This window comes from Tachypleus tridentatus, chromosome 11, assembly GCF_004210375.1.
Source record: "Tachypleus tridentatus isolate NWPU-2018 chromosome 11, ASM421037v1, whole genome shotgun sequence".
NCBI lineage: Eukaryota > Metazoa > Arthropoda > Merostomata > Xiphosura > Limulidae > Tachypleus > Tachypleus tridentatus.
In genome coordinates this window covers 70,862,631-70,874,097 of record NC_134835.1, presented here as the reverse complement: position 1 = coordinate 70,874,097, position 11,467 = coordinate 70,862,631, and the positions used below count along the sequence as shown (strand labels likewise).

At 34.5% G+C, this 11,467-nt stretch overlaps 1 long non-coding RNA gene across 1 annotated transcript; it reads right to left on the bottom strand.

Moving 5' to 3' along the window:
- Positions 1 to 466: 466 nt before the first annotated feature.
- LOC143231521 (uncharacterized) lies at positions 467 to 10,975 on the bottom strand. Its single transcript, XR_013016963.1, has 3 exons — positions 9,978 to 10,975; positions 4,454 to 4,539; positions 467 to 1,517 (listed from the first exon to the last, which is right to left on the bottom strand). It is a non-coding gene; the product is annotated as an uncharacterized LOC143231521 (long non-coding RNA).
- Positions 10,976 to 11,467: the final 492 nt, after the last annotated feature.

The window sequence follows — 11,467 nt, the reverse complement described above, 5'->3', positions numbered from 1 at the left end:
ACGTTGCTAAATGTGATTTTTATTATTATTTTCGCGACGTGACCGGTTCCTGGTGTTACCTATTACACAAATACATTTTCCTTTAATCCAGAGATCCACCATCTACGTATGTTTTGAGATGTTGCAGAATAATATGTGTACTAAGAAACTTCCCATAAGCAAGCATTCACCTGTGATGCTCTGCAGGTAACTGGAAAGATACAGTATTGGTGGTGCCATGATCAGCTGTGTCTGAAATACTTTAAAGGTTAGAGTCTTGATCACGAGTACAATAATCTAACATTGTGTCTTGTGGAGATTTTACGTCTACTTTATCTGTGTTCGTATTCTTGTGATTCGCGTTATCACCCAGATCAATAACAATTTCAGTAGAATATGACATAGATCACAAGGTTACGAAGTGATTCGGTTTAAAATTATAAATCCTGTCTGGGTTGCTCAGTTGAGACCACATTTTTGTAACATAGGGGTGTTAGAATTATTGATACTATCTTACAAGAGGATGGTTCGTATAGAAAATAATAAAATGCTGCAGGGGACAAATATGATCTGAGCTGAATGCATAGCTGCACTGAGAGCATACGTATAAATCAAATCAGAGAAACAGTCCTGTATCTGAGAGAATAATACACAACATTTTTATATGGTGGGATAAAGACTCGTATATCTTTGATAACATCAAGGTAATTAGAGAGATTTTCATCACAAGATTGTGGGTTGGAAAGCAATCCAAAAAAGTCAATAACTGTAAGAAGAGATGGTTATTTTGATGCTCAAAGAATCTTCACGGTATAAGCAGCTCTCATCACGAGGTGAGAAATCACGAAGCACTACAGAATGAAACGTATAGAGTACTTCACTAACAACATTGTCTTCTTAACCAGGTCCCTGGCATGACCTGATGGTTAACGCGCTCGAGTCGCAATCTGATGGTCGCGGGTTCGAATCCCCGTCATACCAAACATGCTTGCACTTTTAGCCGTGGAGGCGTTATAATGTTACGGCCAATTCCACTATTCGTTAGGTAAATAGTAGCCCAAGAGTTGGCGGTGGGTGGTGATGACTAGCTGTATTCCCTCTAGTCTTACACCGCTAAATTAGAGGCGGCTTGCACACGCAGACAGCCCTGATGTGACTTTGCGCAAACATTCAAACAACAGCAATAACAATCCTCAATAGGCGCTGAATTGACCTTACTGTATTTTTATCCAGCAAGTTGACGTCATACGCCTCCAGTAGAAGAGTGACTTCTTTCAGCTGTTCGAAATCTCCAGTTTATATATGTATATATGAATGTATGTGTATTCACATTTCAAGGCATTTGGCAATGAGAAAATGTTGTTCGGTTTGACACATGATGGGCATTGAAATTTTATATCAGACATCAGAACACATCTTATGTGGACACATTGTTTACATGAAAAGCATTCAACACTTTGGGCACATTGTGTATAGATACCGTGCTTTAGCTGTTGGCTTTCTTAGATTTTCGTTCATTCTCTTAAAGTTTCTGACATCTAAAAATAAATTTTGATTAATAAACTTTTCATAATATCATTCTGTTACAACACTAGATAAAAACGGTAGCAAAGTACAAAGTATATCTATTACAGTAAATATATATATATATGAAGGTTAACAGTGTATAAAGTATATCCATTAGAGTGTTATATAGAAAGATTACAAAATATTATGTGAAAATGATTTAAGATAAAAATAATGCTTAAAGATCGAAGTTTTCATGAATGTAGCATTACGTAATACAAATGTGATATAAAATCAATTTCATATATATATATTTCAGTTTATTTTCGGTCTATTTTAATGTATTTTTGTTATATTTTTGTCGACTAGATAAAACGTATAGTCTAAAACGTTACATACCTGCTCATTACATTAACTCTTGCACCCTATGCAGCATATAAACCCAATTTTCTTTACTAGAAAACAAAACACACGACTGAAAATATTGTGTTGTCAAGGCCCGGCATGGCCAGGTAAGTTAAGGCGTGCGACTCGTAATCTGAAGGTTGCGGGTTCGCATCCCCGTCGCACCAAACATGCTTGCCCTTTCAGCCGTGGGGACGTTATAATGTGACGGTCAATCCCACTATTCGTTGGTAAAAGAGTAGCCCAAGAGTTGGCGGTAAGTGGTCATGACCAGCTGCCTTCCCTCTAGTCTTACACTGCTAAATTAGGGACGGCTAGCGCAGGTAGCCTTCGAGTAGCTTTGCGTGAAATTCAAAAGCAAACAAACAAAACATTGTCTGAGGCTAGGCACAAACTTACATAATGGGTTATCTGTGTTCTATGCACCATAGGTATCAAAACCCAGTTATTTAAGTAGTAAATTCGCAGGCATACTGCTGTTCCACTGGGGACCATGAGTGAAAATATGAAGCAAATTCAAAGTACATAAGGATAGTTAAATATAGTTCAACTCAAATGGATAATTTGGAACTTAAAATGGACAGGAAATAGACAAGATAAGCAATAATAATGGTAAAACATGCTGTTATTTTAATTTGTTTTAAATTTATTGTGAAATGTAAACTTAGTTTTATCTATATCTCCAAATAGCATAAATTGTTTAAAATTATGGATTTTTTATTGCTTAAGAATTCTTATAATAATTGTTTGCATACATCAACTTTAGAAAATGTATATTTTTTATGAAAATAACTTGCATAGAAACACTGTTTTTAATACTAGATGATAATTTCATTTCACAAAATATCACGTACAATTGAGCCAACAATAATTCATCTTCTTCATCATTTTCTTTCGAATTTCAGTGTGAATACATATCTAAAGCAAAATGGTTCAACCTACACTTTGAAACAATAAAATATTTTTAAAATTTTCCGTCTTAACAATGTTACGTATTACAATTTAAAACAGCCTGAAACTGAGTTGAATTATAATTTAAATTTAGAAGTTAATTGAATATTGATATGTATCATATTTATGATATTTGCCAACAATATTTTAACAAATTAATTGTTGTACGTTTATTATTAGTGCCCACGTTTCTTTCAGTAGTTTTCTTTATTGTCTGTGACGTGTATTCTTAACTATATATTGAGCAAGTCCCGCCTGTTCTCGAAACAATACTTGTTTGACGAAAGCGCGATAGAACATTTTTGAAAATGTTAGAGGCTCACGTGACTGGAATATATAAAATGCAACGTGCCGTGAGACAGAGATCTTATTATTAAAAAACTGCAACCAGTACGCCATAGGCTTAGGAAGCTATAACTGTCATTAACGTCTATTAATCGGAAAAAATACAGAATTGGAAGTTCCCAATTTCGAGATTTATAGTATGTCAGCTATAGCAAACCAATAATATATACTGCGTCTTGACACTTTGTGTCGGTTAATTTTATAAGCGTGAGGCGTGTTTCTAGAAATTTCAGCTTGCACAAAATATTAACGATATGTATTTACAAATGCATATAGTACATTATTGATTCTTATACTCAAGAATCATCTACAACTTTTGTGAATTAGCGGGAATTTCGCAATAGAGATCTAATAATGTAAGTTACGTACATTCCTAAATAAAAATGTAACTTACAGAAACATCAATATTAAAATAAATATATGATAATAGCTTCGAACATTTGAATCAAACATCTTCAAACTTATTTTGTTTCAATATGTTTAGTTAAAATTATATCAAAAACAAAATGTTCTTCGCGTATTTTATTAACCCTATGGCCCGGCATGGCCAAGCGTGTTAAGACGTGCGACTCGTAATCTGATGGTCGCGGGTTCGCATCCCGGTCGCACAAAACATGCTCGCCCTTTCAGCCGTGGGGGCGTTATAATGTGACGGTCAATCCCACTATTCGTTGGTAAAAGAGTAGCCCAAGAATTGGCGGTGAGTGGTGATGACTAGCTGCCTTCCCTCTAGTCTTACACTGCTAAAGTAGGGACGGCTAGCACAGATAGCCCTCGAGTATCTTTGTGCGAAATTCCAAAACAAACAAACAAACAAAAATTAACTCTATGTATACAGGCTCAATTAGTCATTTTACCTACTTTGTATCCAATAGATAAAATATTAAACACTATAAATTATCCCTTATTTCTAAAACAGCTGTAGATTATAACAGAAAATTGCAATTATTTATAATAATGTGGTTTCAGAAGTCCTTATACTTCAGTTATTCAGTTTAGAATAAGAAATATTTTCACACACACATAAAACAGAATGCACTAAAACTTATAAAATTTCTTTCCTTTCTCTAATCTTTTAATTGGTCAGATGGACCTTTAGCTTAAATATTCATTGTACATTAGCACAAAAAACGTGTACATAAGGTATTGACGAAACTTTGAAAGAGTGAGTAACACTTTTCATATATGAATATTCTTGTCGCTAAAAAAGTTTTAATAATTTGTTAGTAAGGACTACACGGTATAAAGAAACAGAAGCCAAACTTACTTTTGAGAGTTTCTTACACTGATGTTATTAGGAGATGCACGAGGATCGGAAACTGTGGAAACATACTTTGTCATTCAGTATCGTGCCTGTACTGGAAAACGGAGTTCCCAGAGATTATTTGAAAGGTTGCACTAGGTTTTTCCTGAAGATTAAACATAACTTCATGATGTGTGTGTGTAGGAGGGGTAGGTTAAAACACAAATCTGAATGTGAGGTTTTGTGTATATTTATGAGCAGAATTCATTACAGATGGTGTCTATGACTTGTTTAGCGATAATAAAACGGCAGCATACAATTCGCTTTTTCAACGTAATATATTAAAAACATGTCAAACATATATATCAATGTTACTTACACAGTTAAGCACATCTGATGTATCCAAAGTTTTAAATTATTGTTTCTTTTCGTCAAGCGTCCACACATGTTGGTTCAATTACTTTAGAACCCAGTTGATATGGCGAATTATTTTTCTCTACTCTGTTCTATACAGTCAGTGATAAATTTTCGCTACCCCACTAATTACCGCATTCGTATTCAGAACTTTAAGTAATTATCTTTATGTCAAACGTCCACACAGGCTGGCTAAGCTACTTTAGAACCCAGTTGACAATAATTATTATTCTCTAATATGTTATTACAATATGATTTGTGATTATTACACTTTAAACGTCGCCAATATACACTCTTTATGGCTAAACTTACAAGTATAGTACGGATCTTTTTTACTCTCTGTCTTAAGCTATGTCTTTGTTAGGTATTATAATTTATTTTAGATGAGTTTACAATTTATTATGTTTCTTATGTTAGCGTATTACTATTTGAAATAACGGGAAATTTGAATTTAGAAGTTAGTTAAATATTAATATGTATTAAATTTTGGTATTTGCCAACAACATTGATACACACAATTTTCTTTTTGAACACAAATATATTATAATATACAAATATAAAATAATACACTTTATAATAAGGGTTATTACTAATACTTATTACAAATGATGGTTTATGTACAAGAGTTTTACGAACTTGCAAACAATATTAAGGCTTATATGTGGTCTAGAACAGAAAATTTTATCGACAGAAAATTAAGATAGACCCGTTGTGGGTGCGTAATAAGATTGACAGCCAAATTCTACTAGGCCTGGCATGGCCAGGTGAATAAAGCATTCGATACGAAATTTGAAGGTGGCGGGTTCGTATTCCTGTCATACCAAACATTCTCGCCTTTTCAGATGTGGGAACGTTTTTTGTTACGATCAATCCCCTAATTCGTTGGTAAAAGAGTATCCCAAGAGCTGGCGGTGGGTGGTGATGACTAGCTGCTTTCCGTCTAGCCTTACACTACTAAATTAGAGACGACTAGCACATATGTCTCTTGAGTAGTGCTGCATGAATTGTCTCTGGAAAGGACAATGGTATGTATACAGACTTACAACTTTAAAACCCAGTGTTCGATTACAAGCCATGGACAGAGCACAGATAGTATATAGTGTGTCTCTGCACTGATAAAAAAAAATAATAATAAATGTAATGTGTTCACAGAAGCATTTAACTCATATTTCACATTATCAGAAATTAATGTGCGGTGTATTTCGTACATTTCGCTTTCTGATTACGAAATATCTGTTTTGACGAAAACGTATTTTGAAACTTATGTAGATGTCGTTAAGATTGTAGACACTAGACACTACAAAGCTCCTTGGCTGAAGAAAATGAATTAATATGAAATAAATTGAAAGGTCATGAAAATAATAAAGCATAAACAACATTCTAAATCCACTTATATTTTGAGTGTTCAGACCAATAGTTAGTAGGTGTCTACATTATGTGATCTTATGCTATACAAAGGTTTTAAGACTCTTAAATTATTTTTCTTTTTTCAATACTAAAAATAAATGGCCTCATAACACCAAATTATTGTTTTCTTCGGTAATTGGATACTTAACGTTTCGCTTTTTAGTTTTTTTCAGGAGCTTTCACTAAAACGTAAACCGTGACTGACATAGTAACGTTTCAAATAGTTTAAATAATAAATTCTTTTCGAATGTATAGTGTGTTTTTATACCGTGTGCTTTCGACATATTAAATAGAAAAGCGTGTTATTCAAAGAAAAGTATTGTTGAAATAACTACTTGCTATTTGTAGTAATAAAACCTTATATCAAAGTTAGAGATTGAAAGAACAAAAAGGTGAAATAAAATATTATAATGATAATTATAGGCGACATCCGTTGTTCCTATTTATTTGTGATCGTATAGTCGTTCGACAAGAAGAGCTTTTTTGAATTCTGTGTCAGAGTACGTGGTGGCTTTGATGTTTTCATGTCTAGGTTACTTGTAGGTGATTAGTTGAGAAATGTTCTACAACTGAGCTTTTTTCATGTTGTTGTTTATAAAGGGAGTAAATATGTTTTTCTGACATAAATGACAGCACAAAATAAATTGATAAGTCCAAGTAAAAACTTTTTCCAGTTTATTTTGTGCGATGTTGCAAGAAGATGCTCTTTATCAGGCAGTGAGGACCATGTTGGTATCATTTATCCAAATTTTTCGTCTCACGTCCTGTAAACTGACACTGATGCATGAATATGTTTCCCTCTTTTATGTGTAGGATTCTTCCGGTTTCCTTTCCTCTAAGTACGTATGGTGGCAGATGTTATATTTGTTACCTATTATGAATTATCTCGGATCAGTCTCTGATTTATTGTATTACGTATGTTACGTATTACGATTTCAAATAGCCGGAAATTTTAATTTTAATCTATAAGTTAATTAAATTTATATATCAAATCTATGTTACTTGTAAACAGGATTAGTACACAATTTTCTTTCCTAACACAAAAATATTTTAATATACAAAAAATACAATTTATAATAACGTTTATTACAAATAGTTAATACAAATAATTATTTATACGCAAAAATGTTACAAAATCACAACCAATATTCAGTCTTCTATCAACGGTCTAGGTCCACAAGACATAAATTACTTTCATATTAATAAACAAATCCCCTTAACTTGACGAGAATGCTAACTAGTTCTATTATTGTGTGGCCTAACATGGTTTACAAGTTCAATTTTTATCTAGGAAGATATCTAATGCCCTCGTAGAAATACTAACGTCTGAAGCTAACTCTATCAAGTTGAAAGCTACATAATGTTCGAAATCTACAAAGGTTCCTAGACAAATACTGTAGTTTCCCGATTAATAAGCATTGATCACAATTATAACTCCTGAAGCTTATAGTACAGGCTGTAGATGACCAATAATATTCTAAAACTGTGTCTCTGCTAGCTTTTATACCAATTGCGCAAGATTCTCGAACGTCATCAATGTTTGAAGACACGCTAATATTTTCGTAACCTACGTATGGTTTATTCTAGCTCTCAAAATCCTCTACAAATTTAAAAAACAGGCGAGTTGTTTTTGTTTTTTTGGAATTTCGCACAAAGCTACTCGAGGGCTATTTGTGCTAGCCGTCCCTAATTTAGCAGTGTAAGACTAGAGGGAAGGCAGCTAGTCATCACCACCCACCCCCAACTCTTGGGCTACTCTTTTACCAACGAATAGTGGGATAGACCATCACATTATACACCCCCACGGCTGGGAGGGCGAGCATGTTTAGCGCGACGCGGGCGCGAACCCCGCGACCCTCGGATTACGAGTCGCACGCCTTACGCGCTCGGCCATGCCAAGCCGAACAGGCGAGACTTGGACAATACGCATCTAACAATATACGTAACATACATCAAACTAAAACAAGCCTAGATATTAAAATAAATGTATAACAGTAAATCTATCAGACATTTTAGCTGGAAAATAACTTTGGACACAAACCACACGTTTATTTTTAAGACAATGGGTTTTATTACATTGTATCTTTCTTTAGAGTTGGACCTGGACGTTCTATAACATTAATAGGCAGTTAAAATTTCCTGATTGTAGTTGAGAGGTATTATTGTAAGTTAGAGGTGTTTTCTTTGAAAGTTTTCCCTTCTTGTTTATCTGTGTTTTTTTCATGATGAAAGTGCGATGCTGATATTTTGTACATTAGTTTGATGTACAAATCTAGAAGTGACTTTAGTTAAGAGCATGTGCTGTTCTTGCACTGTAGTTACGAATGTTTCTTTTTAAGTATCAAATAATTACGCTTTTATTGGAAGCTTTAGAAAGATAGGGTTGAAGTTAAGTTGTTTGTTTTTGAATTTCGCTCAAAGCTACACAAGGGCTATCTGCGCTAGTCATTCCTAATTTAGCAGTGTAAGACTAGAGGGAAGACAGCTTGTCTTAACCACCCACCGTCAACTCTTGAGCTATTCCTTTACCAACGAATAGTGCGATTGACCGTCACATTATAACGCCCCCACGGCTGAAAGAACGAGCATGTTTGGCGTGACGGGAATTCGAACCCGCGACCCTCAGATTACGTAAGATGTAGTAATAGCGATGTTCTCGATGAATGCAAACTCCTATAAAATATAGTATGGTTTAATATTTAAACAGTTATTTGACATTTGTGAGTACTTGCGTCCTCTTATAATTGTCAAACCGTTGGACCGATTCTCACCTAATTTGGCATGTAGCCATTGGCTGAAAGGGTGAGCATGTTTTTGGTGTGACGACGATTCGAACCCGCGACTTTCGGATTTCGAGTAAAGTGCCTAAATCACCTGAACATGCCGGGCCGAACGCGTAGGTTACCTGGTTAATAAATGTATGTCATCAAAGCTGACGAACTTTTGAAAACAGAAGTTCTGTCTCATGTTTAATTTTTACTCTTATTTTATTCTAATGTATTAAAAACACAACATTAAAGAAAAGTGGTGTCGCAATTAAACAGAAACACTAAATAAATATTTTTGTATTAAAATAATTACTCCCACAGTAGCATGTCTGCGAACTCACACCGCGAGAAACCAGGTTTCGATACCCGTGGTGGTCACGATAAAAATAGCATATTATGTATCTCTATGTTGAAGTCCAAAAAATAAAGTAATTATTTAAGGAACAAATGTTACTCCATCTAATCTTTACTCGCCGTGGGAGCGGGTAGAGTGCACCGAACGAGAAAAGAGGCCCTGGCATGGACTAGCGCGTTAAGGCGTGCGCTTCGTAATCTGAGGGTCGCGGGTTCGCGCCCGAGTAGCGCCAAACATGCTCGCTCTCCCAGCCGTGGGGGCGTTATAATGTAACGGTCAATCCCACTATTCGTTGGTAAAAGAGTAGCCCAAGAGTTGGCGGTGGGTGATGATGACTAGCTGCCTTCCCTCTAGTCTTACACTGCTAAATTAGGGACGGCTAGCACAGATAGCCCTCGAGTAGCTTTGTGCGAAATTCCAAAAACCAACCACCCATCTAATCTTTCATTACGTAAGCACCTGTTAATAAGAAAATAACATTTTCTAACAAATAAACTCCACGTCAGACTTTCTGACACGTTGCGACACGTTTTAAACAATTTAATGATATATTTAAAAATTAAAAGATTAGTGTGTTTTATTTCAAAACAATGATTATTAATACCAATATATCTGTCTTCTGGTGCGGTATCGGTCAAGTATACGGCCTTACAATGCTGTATTCCGAAGTTCTGTTCCACGAGGTAGTAACCTTTGGATTTTTTCTAGGGGGGGAAATACTTTTATCACAACATGTATGAAATCTTCACAGAAAAAATAAACTTCTTGAAATTATTTTCAAACAACAAAGCATGTAAATAAATCGTAAATGATAACTTTTAATCCACATGTGAAGACTCTCCATTTGTCAAGCCAAGATTTAGCAAACCAAATATTCGTTTATTTTTTCTCTGAGCGTCTGTATAATTGTCACCAAGTGGTTAGTGGCAAATAGTCTTTGACAGTGAGCTTTTCGCTCGTAGCTTTAGTGACACGCTTTTCACGCTTGGGGTGTAATTATCATTAATCAAGCGTTAATTTCGTAGGAGAGCAGAGAAATTACTGCATTTTCTCTGTGATTTTCAATTAATTAATTTGCAGATTTAAGCGAATTTCATAGCTCAGTGATTCTAAAACTTTTAATAAAAACTTTAAACAGAAAAAAAAATTAAACCCTGGAACTTCATGTTTGAACTTTAACATTTCGCTAAGGTATACTCAATGAGCGTAAATGTGTGGGAGTTCAAAATATTCTCTATCTTCTAGGTACGTGAACACATAAGGGCAATTGTATAACGATCGTTTTCAGTGAGATTTCTTTTATCCACTCAGATGTTGCAAGGTGGCCTTTTCAGTAACTCATATACTTGAAGTGGAAATGCTAACTGAAGATAATTTATTACACATTGTTAAATAAGTCCGAGTATATTTCTCATTCTCCACGCTAAAGTCGGTTCTTTAATTATCGTGTTCAAATTTCGTACGATAGAATTTTTTAAAGCCATCAGTTCAGTAAAAGACACTCTTCCACTTAGATTTTCGTTCATTCTCTTTAAGTTTCTGACATCTAAAAATAAATTTTGATTAATAAACTTTTCATAATATCATATTACTTTTTGTAATATCTTACAACACTAGATAAAAAAATAGCAAAGTACAAAGTATATCTATTACAGTAAATATATATATATATGAAGGTTAACAGTGTAAAAAGTATATCCATTAGAGTTTTATATAGAAAGATTACAAAATATTATGTGAAAATGATTTAAGATAAAAATAATGCTTAAAGATCGAAGTTCTCATGAATGTAGCATTACGTAATTGACGATTCAGGTCTACGACGAGCAAATTCATTCTGAATTGATATTGTCGCACACCTCGCTTGAGCTAGCTAGTTCAGTTGGCCTAACACCGCTTATAATCTGACTTTTACCGTTGAAGATGTTTAATGTCCTCGTAGAAATAATAACGTCAAAAGTTAAACTGAAGTTAAACAGTTTAGCATTGTACAAAACCTATAAAAGTTCCTGGTCCAATTCTGTAGTTTTCCAATTAATAGGCGTTAAACGAATTATATCCTTCCGTGGCCTATAGCACACTGACTGTAGCTGT